The sequence below is a fragment of the Salmo trutta genome, chromosome 16 (genome assembly GCF_901001165.1).
Source record: "Salmo trutta chromosome 16, fSalTru1.1, whole genome shotgun sequence".
NCBI lineage: Eukaryota > Metazoa > Chordata > Actinopteri > Salmoniformes > Salmonidae > Salmo > Salmo trutta.
In genome coordinates this window covers 28426940-28436671 of record NC_042972.1, presented here as the reverse complement: position 1 = coordinate 28436671, position 9732 = coordinate 28426940, and the positions used below count along the sequence as shown (strand labels likewise).

The window sequence follows — 9732 nt, the reverse complement described above, 5'->3', positions numbered from 1 at the left end:
CGATATCTGATGTAAATAAAAGTAAACAACTTTCTGTGAATCTTCCTTGAATTTCAGCGAAAGATTATGCTACGGTGTGTGTAGATAGGCCTTTCGGCTTATCAATGGAGATGAATAGTCGAGCTATTATTATAGTTGAGGTTAAGCACATTTTGCGTATTCGCAAATGCTCATGTTTCATTGTCATTCTATACTCATGTTTCACAGGTAAAAAAATTCGACTCCGGTGGGACTCGAACCCACAACCTTTGAATCGCCACGATCTTTAACCTAGAAGTCCAATGCGCTATCCATTGCGCCACGGAGCCGCTGACGTTTTGGGAAGCAGTTTCAAATACGACCCTCGGCCTTGAAACATGTCCATCTTTTTATCTACACGTCATCCATCAAACGCTTTTATTTTGGGGGTTTCAAAATAGATGACCCAAGCTGTGGCCTACAATAACTCTAGTTTTTTTGGTCATCTATTATTACGCTACATTTCACCTACTGCAAATCTACAATTCCAGTGTTTTTTAATTGATATATTGTATTTACTTCGCCACCGTGGCCTTTTTATTGCCTTAACCTCCCTTATCTCACCTCATTTGCTCACATTGTATATAGACTTGTTTTTTGTACTGTATTATTGACTGTATGTTTGTTTTATTCCATGTGTAACTCTGTGTTATTGTATATGTCGAACTGCTTGCTTTATCTTGGCCAGGTCGCAGTTGTAAATGAGAACTTGTTCTCAACTTGCCTACCTGGTTAAACAAAGGTAAAAAAATTAATAAAATAAACATAGGCCCATCATAAACTCAACACAACCGTTACATCACTCCAGCACAGTCACAGTACCATCTCTTACATATTAGGAATTTGATGGTCTTTCGTTACAATATTGTACTGGCGGTTTGGGACAATATTCGAGGAAATTTCTGGTAGCGAAAACCAATCATATCCCTGTTCCTACCAAGAAGTTACGAAGAATTGCCCTCACCAACCAATCAGAGACGGTACGGCTACCAAGACGTTACCATGAATTAGCCAATGAGAACAGAGCTGTGGAACGCCACTGATGACGCTTCCACATAAAATTGGCTTATCAGAGTAAAAGTAGATAGATATTTGGTTGAGTGAGGTTCACATTTATTGCATGATATAACATACATAGTTTCCCTGCAAAAGATTACCGTAGAAAGGATGCAGAGACGTGTATTCCATGTTGTTCTAGTGAGGCGGAAAGAACCGTATGCTCTCCTCTCACCTGTGCTAACACTTTCTTACAACTTGTATGCATACCTAGGCTACATACGGTCAGGTGAAAATTATTGGCACCCTTGATAAAGATGAGCAAAAAAGACTATGAAATTAATAATTCAAATATTGAGCTATATTGTGTGGGAAAAAAATGCTATTATTATTTTACATTAATACAATTGCTCAGAGAAAGAGATTTGATTTAACAAGTTTTAAAAAAAATATAAAAAATGTGTTAAAATGATTGCCACCCCTGTTTTCAATACTCCGGCACCCTCCCCCTGCAAAGATAACGGCACTGAACCTTTTTCTAAAATGTTTTATTTGATTGGAGAACACATTGGTGGGCCATTCCTCCATTCAAAATCTTTCCAGATGCTTGATATCCTTTGGTCTGTGCTTATGGACTGCCCTCTTCAATTCAAACCACAGGTTTTCAGTGGGGTTCAAGTCCAGAGACTGATATGGCCATTGCAAAATGTTTATTTTGTGGTAAATTAACCATTTCTTTGTGGAGTTGGATGTGTGCTTTGGGTTATTGTCTTGCTGGAAGATCCACTTGCGGCCAAGTTTCAGCTTCCTGACAGAGGCAACCGGGTTTTTGGCTAAAATAACCTGGTACTTGGTAGAATTCATGATTCTGTTGACCTTAACAAAGGCCCCAGGACCAGTGGAAGCAAAACAGCCATTAAACAACAAAGATCCACCACCATATTTTACAGTAGGTATGAGGTTCTTTTCTTCATCCTTCCTTCGACACTGGTGTGCATGGCCACTCATGTTTTACTATCAACAGGTCAAAACCTAAACTCTGATGGCACTCGAGCCCACAACCTTTGAATCAATTCAACCCTTTACTTAAAAGTCCCATGCACTTTCCAGGACAAGGATATCGTTCATCAGTCGAGGTTATGCAACTACGAATTAATAATTGTAGCGAATTCACCAGGATTTTTTTTTAAGCAAAAATGAACATACTGGCCGACATGGTCTTGACATAGCTGCTGTATTTAGCCTAGAATTGTGTTTCTTATGCTTTCTTTTCCTTACTTTGAAAATATGAAAGTAGAAAAGCATTGGGCTTCTGCCAACATATATCATCCTCCATAACGTTTTAATATGAAACCTGTCTATTTTTGTCAAACCACTCACTTTCGTCAGGCTTTGAACTTGTAGAAGGGTTCATTTGGTAGGCCTAAACACCACAGGAGTTACATCTTGTTTATCCCAGTTTTAGAGAAAGGGCTTAATCTATAAATGTAATATCATGATCCCATCGAAAACGTAATCATCAAATCAAATCAATTTATATAGCCCTTCTTACATCAGCTGATATCTCAAAGTGCTGTACAGAAACCCAGCCTAAAACCCCAAACAGCAAGCAATGCAGGTGTAGAAGCACGGTGGCTAGGAAAAACTCCCTAGAAAGGCCAAAACCTAGGAAGAAACCTAGAGAGGAACCAGGCTATGAGGGGTGGCCAGTCCTCTTCTGGCTGTGCCGGGTGGAGATTTTAACAGAACATGGCCAAGATGTTCAAATGTTCATAAATGACCAGCATAGTCAAATAATAATAATCACAGTTGTCGAGGGTGCAACAAGTCAGCACCTCAAGAGTAAATGTCAGTTGGATTTTCATAGCCGATCATTGAGAGTATCTCTACCGCTCTTGCTGTCTCTAGAGAGTTGAAAACAGCAGGTCTGAGACAGGTAGCACGTCCGGTGAACTGGTCAGGGTTCCATAGCCGCAGGCAGAACAGTTGAAACTGGAGCAGCAGCACGGCCAGGTGGACTGGGGACAGCAAGGAGTCATCATGTCAGGTAGTCCTGAGGCATGGTCCTAGGGCTCAGGACCTCCGAGAGAGAGAAAGAAAGAAAGAGAGAATTAGAGAGAGCATACTTAAATTCACACAGGACACCGGATAAGACAGGATAAATACTCCAGATATAACAGACTGACCCTAGCCCCCCGACACATAAACTACTGCAGCATAAATACTGGAGGCTGAGACAGGAGGGGTCAGGAGACACTGTGGCCCCATCCGACGATACCCCCGGACAGGGCCAAACAGAAAGGATATAACCCCACCCACTTTGCCAAAGCACAGCCCCCACACCACTAGAGGGATATCTTCAACCATCAACTTACCATCCTGAGACAAGGCCGAGTATAGCCCACAAAGATCTCTGCCACGGCACAATCCAAGGGGGGGGGGGGCGCCAACCCAGACAGGAAGACCACATCAGTGACTCAACCCACTCAAGTGACGCACCCCTCCTAGGGACAGCATGGAAGAACACCAATAAGCCAGTGACTCAGCCCCTGTAATAGGGTTAGAGGCAGAGAATCCCAGTGGAGAGATGGGAACCGGCCAGGCAGAGACAGCAAGGGCGGTTCGTTGCTCCAGAGCCTTTCCGTTCACCTTCACACTCCTGGGCCAGACTGCACTCAATCATAGGACCCACTGAAGAGATGAGTCTTCAGTAAAGACTTAAAGGTTGAGACCAAGTCTGCATCTCTCACATCGGTAGGCAGACCATTCCATAAAAATGGAGCTCTATAGGAGAAAGCCCTGCCTCCAGCTGTTTGCTTAGAAATTCTAGGGACAATTAGGAGGCCTGCGTCTTGTGACCGTAGCGTACGTGTAGGTGCGTACGTGTAGGTATGTGTAACCGATGTGAAATGGCTAGTTAGTTAGCGGTGGTGCGCGCTAATAGCGTTTCAATCGGTGACGTCACTCGCTCTGAGACTTGAAATAGGGTTTCCCCTTGCGTTGCAAGGGCCGTGGCTTTTGTGGCGCGATGGGTAATGATGCTTTGTGGGGTGTCAGTTGTGGGGTGTCAGGCTCGAACCAGGGACCCTTGCACACATCAACAACTGACACCCCACGAAGCATCGTTACCCATCGCGCCACAAAAGCCACGGCCCTTGCAACGCAAGGGGAAACCCTACTTCAAGTCTCAGAGCGAGTGACGTCACTGATTGAAACGCTATTAGCGCGCACCACCGCTAACTAACTAGCCATTTCACATCGGTTACACTCACCCCCCCTTTGACCTCCTCCTTTTCCGCAGCAACCAATAATCCGGGTCAACAGCATCAATGTAACAGTGTAGGTTCCGTCCCTCTCTTCGCCCCAACCCGGGCTCAAACCAGGGACCCTTGCACACATCAACAACTGACACCCCACGAAGCATCGTTACCCATCGCGCCACAAAAGCCGCGGCCCTTGCAACGCAAGGGGAAACCCTACTTCAAGTCTCAGAGCGAGTGACGTCACTGATTGAAATGCTATTAGCGCGTACCACCACTAACTAACTAGCCATTTCACATCGGTTACATATGTACGGCAGGACCAAATCGGAAAGATAGGTAGGAGCAAGCCCATGTAATGCTTTGTAGGTTAGCAGTAAAACCTTGAAATCAGCCCTTGCCTTAACAGGAAGCCAGTGTAGGGAGGCTAGCACTGGAGTAATATGATCAAATTTTTTGGTTCTAGTCAGGATTCTAGCAGCCGTATTTAGCACTAACTGAAGTTTATTTAGTGCTTCATCCGGGTAGCCGGAAAGTAGAGAATTGCAGTAGTCCAACCTAGAAGTAACAAAAGCATGGATACATTTTTCTGCATCATTTGTGGACAGAAAGTTTCTGATTTTTGCAATGTTACGTAGATGGAAAAAAGCTGCCCTTGAAACAGTAATGATATGTTCTTCAAAAGAGAGATCAGGGTCCAGAGTAACGCCGAGGTCCTTCACAGTTTTATTTGAGACGACTATACAACCATCAAGATTAATTGTCAGATTTAACAGAAGATCTCTTTGTTTCTTGGGACCTAGAACAAGCATCTCTGTTTTGTCCGAGTTTAAAAGTAGAAAGTTTGCAGCCATCCAATTAATCTTGATGGTTGTATAGTCGTCTCAAATAAAACTGTGAAGGACCTCCCCTCTTCCCACTGGGATTCTCTGCCTCTAACCCTTTTACAGGGGCTGAGTCACTGACTTACTGGTGTTCTTCCATGCCGTCCATGGGAGGGGTGCGTCACTTGAGTAGGTTGAGCCACTGACGTGGTCTTCCTGTCTGGGTTGGCGCCCCCCCCTTGGGTTGTGCCGTGGCGGACATCTTTGTGGGCTATACTCGGCCTTGTCTTCGGACGGTAAGTTGGTGGTTGTAGATATCCCTCTAGTGGTGTGGGGGGCTGTGCTTTGGCAAAGTGGGTGGGGTTATATCCTGCCTGTTTGGCCCTGTCCGGGGGTATCATCGGATGGGGCCACAGTGTCTTCTGATCCCTCCTGTCTCAGCCTCCAGTATTTATGCTGCAGTAGTTTATGTGTCGGGGGGCTAGGGTCAGTCTGTTACATCTGGAGTATTCTCTTGTCTTATCCGGTGTCCTGTGTGAATGTAAATATGCTCTCTCTAATTCTCTCTTTCTTTCTTTCTTTCTTTCTTTCTCTCGGAGGACCTGAGCCCTAGGACTACCTGGCATGATGACTCCTTGCTGTCCCCAGTCCACCTGGCCATGCTGCTGCTCCAGTTTCAACTGTTCTGCCTGCGGCTACGGAACCCTGACCTGTTCACCGGACGTGCTTGTTGCACCCTCGACAATTACTATGATTATTATTATTTGACCATGCTGGTCATTTACGAACATTTTAACATCTTGACTATGTTCTGTTATAATATCCACCCGGCACAGCCAGAAGAGGACTGGCCACCCCTCATAGCCTGGTTCCTCTCTAGGTTTCTTCCTAGGTTTTTGGCCTTTCTCAGGAGTTTTTCCTAGGGAGTTTTTCCCAGCCACCGTGCTTCTTTCACATGCATTGCTTGCTGTTTGGGGTTTTAGGCTGGGTTTCTGTACAGCACTTTGAGATTTCAGCTGATGTACGAAGGGCTATATAAATAAATTTGATTTGATTTGATTTGATCCACTTCCTTATGTCTGAAACACAGGCTTCTAGCGAGGGCAATTTTGGGGCTTCACCCTGTTTCATTGAAATGTACAGCTGTGTGTCATCCGCATAGCAGTGAAATTTAACATTATGTTTTCGAATGACATCCCCAAGAGGTAAAATATATAGTGAAAACAATAGTGGTCCTAAAACTGAACCTTGAGGAGCACCGAAATTTACAGTTGATTTGTCAGAGGACAAACCATTCACAGAGACAAACTGATATCTTTCTGACAGATAAGATCTAAACCAGGCCAGAACATGTCCGTGTAGACCAATTTGGGTTTACAATCTCTCCAAAAGAATGTGGTGATCGATGGTATCAAAAGCAGCACTAAGATCTAGGAGCACGAGAACAGATGCAGAGCCTCGGTCTGATGCCATTAAAACGTCATTTACCACCTTCACAAGTGCAGTCTCAGTGCTTTGATGGGGTCTTAAACCAGACTGAAGCGTTTCGTATACATTGTTTGTCTTCAGGAAGGCAGTGAGTTGCTGCGCAACAGCTTTTTCTAAATCTTTTGAGAGGAATAGAAGATTCGATATAGGCCAATAGCTTTTTATATTTTCTGGGTCAAGGTTTGGCTTTTTCAAGAGAGGCTTTATTACTGCCACTTTTAGTGAGTTTGGTACACATCCGGTGGATAGAGAGCCGTTTATTATGTTCAACATAGGAGGGCCAAGCACAGGAAGCAGCTCTTTCAGTAGTTTAGTTGGAATAGGGTCCAGTATGCAGCTTGAAGGTTTAGAAGCCATGATTATTTTCCTCATTGTGTCAAGAGATATAGTACTAAAACACTTTAGTGTCTCCCTTGATCCTAGGTCCTGGCAGAGTTGTGCAGACTCAGGACAATGGAGCTTTGGAGGAATACGCAGATTTAAAGAGGAGTCCGTAATTTGCTTTCTAATGATCATGATCTTTTCCTCAAAGAAGTTCATGAATTTATTACTGCTGAAGTGAAAGCCATCCTCTCTTGGGGAATGCTGCTTTTTAGTTAGCTTTGCGACAGTATCAAAAATACATTTTGGATTGTTCTTATTTTCCTCAATTAAGTTGGAAAAATAGGATGATCGAGCAGCAGTGAGGGCTCTTCGATACTGCACGGTACTGTCTTTCCAAGCTAATCGGAAGACTTCCAGTTTGGTGTGGCGCCATTTCCGTTCCAATTTTCTGGAAGCTTGCTTCAGAGCTCGTGTATTTTCTGTATACCAGGGAGCTAGTTTCTTATGACAAATGTTTTTAATGTTAGCTAAGTTATTTTGATTGTAAATCAAGGATGTAATTGAAGACAACATAATTGGAGGAAGATGTGAGAATATCAAATATACTCTATTTTTTTAAAAGATCAGTGCACAGCACACACTCAGGAAAATTAAATAGTTTATACAATGGCGCATTCAAAGACTGACATTAATTGTTCAGAATGTAATTACAGCATTCAGCTAAGGGGTTTTGTGCTCAGAGAAAATTAAGAGGAAGGGGAGAATACTGTTGACTAATACATCAATGAAAAATGATGCTGTATAAGCTTGAAAAATAGAGGATCAGCCGGGCACAGGTGTGGAGGTCATAAACACCACAGAGGGACAAACAATTGAACACAAATAATTACAATTTTGTATAATTACCTTAAAATGGAGAGAGACTGATCGTTGGCTCCAATCAGAATGCCCAGCTTGTAAGGAACAGAGGACAAGGAGCTGACTGAGGGACAGCCGAGCATAGATGTGGAGAATGGACAGAGGCCCAGCCGGGCACAGGTGTGGAGGTCACAGACAGAGGCCCAGCCTGGCACAGGTGTGGAGGTCACAGACAGAGGCCCAGCCGGGCACAGGTGTGGAGGTCACAGACAGAGGCCCAGCCGGGCACAGGTGTGAAGGTCATAAACTCTCAGTTCAATTCCATTACACGTAAGAGTCATTGGACGAAGGCGTATTCTGTACGGGAAGTTGTTAAGAGCCCCGAAGTTCGGTTTGAACATTTACACGCACCGTTTGCGGTACGGTTTTGGAAGCATAAGGACCTTATCTTTCAAATACAAAACAAAAAACAAAAGGTTAAATTGATACACACCTTTATGGGGTTAGTGTTACCACAGGGCCATATCTCCATGTTACAGTGTGTGTTTGCCAGTGGCGATCCGTCATTCAGGGCAGGTGGGGCAGAGCATATAAAAACATTTAAGAAATAAAGTGTTTTCTGTGGTGGTGGGGCAAGCCAGCAGAAAATACGGAGCATTGTGCCGTGATTGGCTCAGTGTTCTGTCAATCATGGGGACACTACGTCACCACTGAGTCTAAGGGTAGAGCAAAAAAATTCAAGCCCCTTGGGTGCTGCCATAGAGTTACATTAGAAGTGCCCATCCAAGAAAGCTCAAGGTCATTGGCCAAAGATAAAATGACATCAAATCACGTTATATCTACAGTAGCTTTCTTATTTTCAAAATCTTAGCTAGCAGTCATCATCCTGAATCAAGTCGACAATCTACTGGCAAATCCTTTTTAATCATTGTCATATGAAGAGAAATAATTAAGTGAAATTATAAATAAAACGTATCGGTGCTCATCGGCCATAAACATTACACAACAAGTTGGAAATCGCAAATTCAACAATTAGTGGTTTGGAAGGAATCAGTGGCTAACTGCAAGCATTGCAAAGCAATCATTAGCCTGCTATTCAGTGGAGTGGCTGTGTAGTCCCAAGTCTAAGATTAAGGGTCTCTTTTCCTAGTTTAAAATGATTGACATTCCACATTGGCCATGTTGTCAATGAAGCATGACTTGTGCCGCGCAACTGCAAAATCTGACTTTAGTGAGTTAAAGACAACTGGGAACTTGGGAAAAACGAGCTACGACTGGGAAAATACATTTGAACTTTCATCCAACTCGGAATTGTAAATACAGAACTCGGGCCTCTTTCTAGAGCTATGACTTGAAGATCACTGACGTCATCATGATTCAACCTTTTTTTTTTTTCGAGTTCCCAGTTGTCTTGAAAGCACCATGAATCCAGAGAATGCCAGACTTTGATAACAAAATTTCCCACGAAGGACCACCGCACCACCTTCCTGTTCAAGTGAGCACAGCACAACAACACGAGTCCAAAAATGTATTGTACTGTATGCTGCTGCATAAATGATGTAATATGCCAGTGAGATATGTATACTGTAGGTAAGAAAGTAATACTAAGTGTATCTTGTATAGTAAGCTGTTAGTAGTCCATGTGCCTCACCCTAATAATTTGGTCTATTTTCACCACTTAATTTTGCCTACTGTTCTGACTTGTTGGTGCACATGTAGCCTATAACCTGTTTTTGTGAAATGTAATCATCGAATATTGTAAGAGCTTTCATTGTCTGCTTATATGCCCCCTTTATTTATCCTACGTTTCTGACTTGGTGTACAGGAAGAACACTGTAAGAACGGCCCATGTTCTGAATTCTGTCGCTGTACATTTCAAAAGTGCTGAACAAATAGTTATATTGACTACGTCCATCCTAGCTCGCTCATTAATGTCTTAATCAAAATTACAGATTGCCTCTTAC

General features: G+C 43.4%; 1 non-coding gene across 1 annotated transcript; it reads right to left on the bottom strand.

Annotated features, from left to right (window-relative positions):
• Nucleotides 1-218: 218 nt before the first annotated feature.
• Nucleotides 219-308, bottom strand: trnar-ucu (transfer RNA arginine (anticodon UCU)). Its single transcript is given in 2 exon segments — nt 219-254; nt 272-308. It is a non-coding gene; the product is annotated as a tRNA-Arg (tRNA).
• Between the last annotated feature and the right edge of the window lie 9424 nt (nt 309-9732).